Raw genomic sequence first — 4,036 nt, forward strand, 5'->3', positions numbered from 1 at the left:
TACTCCCATAGCATAGTTACATAAGGAGAGATTGTGGGGTCATAATCTCTCCACACTGTAGTAATCCTTTCCTTGAGAATAGAGAGACCGCCAGGACCATGCAGCCACCAGTGAAAGGCTGCCCAGAGCCCTTTCCCCTGCCCCAAAGGGCACATACCCCTCGACATATGGGGCGGGGGGTTCCTGTGCAGGCACCTACAGTGCAATCTCTGCGTGGTCAAGAGACTTCTAGCATGCAGGTACTTGATGACCCCCACAATAGGATGATTACCACGTACGGTTTTGGGTGTTCTACTTTTGCCAGAAAGGAAGGAGGCACAGATGAAAGGCATAAAAGTGAAATGTACACTTCTGTAAAAGTTGGAAGAGGTAGACCATACCAAACAGTGGAGACTTTGTAGCATATATAAAGAGCCGGAAGAGGAAAAAAAAAGGTGTCCAGAATCACAAATCAAGCCCAAGCATGGTCACTACCAATATGACCATCCAATGGAAAGGCAGAGAGGAATACGAAGACTAGAGGGATGGACTTGCAGCACAGAAAGGGAAATCACACTGCAAGGGCCAGGGCTCCGTGCTGGCCCAGCACATACTCATGAAAGAGATGTGGGCAAGGGCAAGGTGAACACCCGTTGTTTGAGACGGTTGGTGGCAGCTGTTTACATGTAAACAAAAATATGTAAGAGTCAGTGCTGCATGGGTGACAAAAGCATTGGTGAATCAGAAGCACGTGAAGCAACCAGCAGTCTTCTGGAAAAGCTGGCCAGGGTCTTATGATGTGGCTAAATAAATTCAGCCCTGTTGAATATAACAATATAGATGGAATATAACAATATAGATGGAAATGAAAATAGTTGAACTTTCCGTAGCATCTGCTGTTGATTATGTAATAATACTGGTTGGAGTTATCATTTGAATATCTGATTCTTACAGAAATGTTGTTGCAGTTCTTCCACATAATGAGAATCTCTTTCAACAGACATTATGCACACAATCCATTTCAGTTCGTGTAAAAACGTATCCCACAACTTTCTTAGTATTCATAATACTCAGGGTACAAGGTAATTCTGCAAGTTACATCTGGAAATAAAAATTAATGCTTGTAATGAAAAATACATTTCTCAATACGCTTCTGTATATATGGATCCACAAAAACTGTGAATCACTTTAGGAAAGTAATTGTCCTGGATAGGCTGTTTTTGTAATAAACAGTTTATTTTATGATTTTTTTCTATTAGTTGATTTCGCCCCCTTGGGCATTTTCAAGCTACCTGGTAATGAAACAAATGACAAAAGTTACAACAGATTCAAGAACAGGCAAATATTTATGATTGAAGTAACTCCATCTAATAGTATCTCTAATAAAGGGTGTTTATGAACATGGTGATAACAGGTACAAGTTGCATATATGTCATTAGTTAGCACAATTTCACATAAAAATGGAATAATATGAGCTACATTTGGTATTAACATAAAACAATGTTACAGCTTCCTCAACAGACGTGAATTCTGTCTAAAATGATAAAATGCAACCCTTATGCAGGTCTTGTCGCCAAGCCTGAATCAGTCACACTAAATCTGTTGGTCTGTATTTAAAATAAAACTGCACATGCCATGGTCAACATCTAAAAATCAACCAGCGTACAATCAGAGAATTTAACTGTATGGTTATGCCGTCAGAGATATAAAAATAGCTTAAACAAAAGAAATAAACACTTGGTCAAAGGCATTACTGCATATGCCTAAATTAAACATTATGCAAAAATCTCTTAAGTAAAATGTACTTACATCGGAGACATGAGAAGCTTGAAACATTTTGAGGAAAGGTGGGGAGCGCACTAGCCTTTCAATACATGTGTGAGGGAACAAGAAGCAGGCCTAGACATGACAAAAACACCAACACATCTCTGTCAAAAATTTGCTACAATAGAAACTAGGGGCCATATGCTCCAAGTCTCCTTCCAGCTCAACGAACAATTGCACACAACACTCCCACAGCCGATGGGACCATTTCATTTAGCTGCTGCATGTTGTCCTACAAAACAGGAGCTTTTAAAACAGTATTATAGATAACAAAAAATATTAAAATGGCTACATGTTAAGGATGCAATACAATGAAATAAAAACTGCCTGAAGTATCCAGGAACCATACACTACTCGTAGCAGGAAGGTCAACACAATTGATAACCATTATATCCAAAGTGAGGTGTGGCAGAAAGGTACACTACACGCTCTGCACAAAGTAGATAAAGACAGTGACATTAACATTTTAGAAGAGAGAGAGATTTATAACCATTATAATAAACACCCAGAAAAGATTTTAAACAAACAGATGGAGTTAAGAAATAGTTTTAGACAGTTCCCATCCAACTTTGAAACAGTTATAATTTTATGCGGTTATCCCTTGTGTTTGTAATGGACCACCCTACTAATAATTGTGTGTAAGCTTAACTTTTTATAATGGACCTTCCTGCCTCAAGTGGTTTAGATGTAATTGTTGCCAATTACATGGACCTTCTTGCCACAAGTTGTGTACGATTCCTGAATACACGAAGCAGTTTTGTTTCATTGTATTGGGTCCACACATGCATTAATTTTAATATTTCATTTGTTATCTGTACTACTGTTTTAAAAAGATCCTGTTCTGCAAGATAACGGGCAGGGGGTTATAAAAAGTGGTCTCACTGGCTGTGAGCCTATTATGCAATCGCTCAGAGAGCCGGTAGAAGACTTGCAGAACAAGGTTCTTAGGTTTCATATGTGTATTGCGGCAATTTTGCAACTGAACCATGTTTTTGTATTTGCTGCGTTTAGGCCTGCTCTCTGCTTCCCAATACACGTAGTGAAAGTCTTGTGCATTCCAAAATTCTTAGCAAGCACAGAAATAAGAACCGCAACATTCACAAGATGATTATTCCTCAGAATGTTTGAAACTCCAAATGTCACTGATATAAGCAATTTCACTTATGGGATTTTTGCATAACTTTTAGTTTAGGAATATGCAGTAATAATTTTTATCAAGTCTTTTATTTCTTTTGTTTAAGCTATATTTATCTCTCTGTTGACACAATCATACAGTTAAATTTGCTAACATGCATACCATTTGATGTTTTAGATTGAAGATGGAGCTTCCTCAATAAGATAATGCAATTGTAGTTCTTCACTGTGACCGAAGTTTGTAAAAAGTTTTTATGCATATTTCTGATTTTATTTTTCTATTCTTGAAACTGCTGTAAATTTTGTCATTTGTTTCACTATCTGGTAGCTTGAAATTGCCAAGCGGATGAAATTAGCTATTAGGGAAAAAAAATCATGAAATAAATTGTTTATTTCAAAAATAAAAACAACCGATGCAGGACAATGATTTCCCTGAAGAAATACATTTCTGTGTACATGAATGAAATTGACACCATGCAGTGCCATAAACTACGCACACTTCAAGGTACTTTTCTGCCGATAACTCACATTCTTATCCAAATGGTGTGTTCAATAATGGAAGTTTACTTTTAGAGCATGAAATTTATTACACGTGTAAAACAAAAAACATAATACAGCAACAGCACCATTACTACGACTGAATCACATCCATACATTAACTTTGCATATAATTTCTTATATTATTTGTACATAAAATTTTGAGCTTTCTAATACAGTAATCACAACAGCCAACTTGAGAGAAAGTCATCAACAAATAAAAAACATATCATGTGATGCTGCTTGCTAATCATTAGTTCAAAAAAGTCATTGCATACACTGCTTTACACTCAATTATCTGAACAACTTGATGTTCAGACAAAAGAATGTTTCAGTTTGGAAGATACACTGGAAATGGAAGACTAGGTGACATAACAGATCAGACCATAACAAAAATTACATAGCAAAAGGTTTTTATGATGATAAACAAAAGATGAATTTGACAGATTATATTGAACAAATGTGATGTCACGATTTTTAAAAATTAATTATACAAGTAGGTCACCATTTTCAAACATAGACCAACATTTATTTTTGTTGCTGAATATGTTGCAGTCCGACA

The sequence above is a fragment of the Schistocerca serialis genome, chromosome 5 (genome assembly GCF_023864345.2).
Source record: "Schistocerca serialis cubense isolate TAMUIC-IGC-003099 chromosome 5, iqSchSeri2.2, whole genome shotgun sequence".
Lineage (NCBI taxonomy): Eukaryota > Metazoa > Arthropoda > Insecta > Orthoptera > Acrididae > Schistocerca > Schistocerca serialis.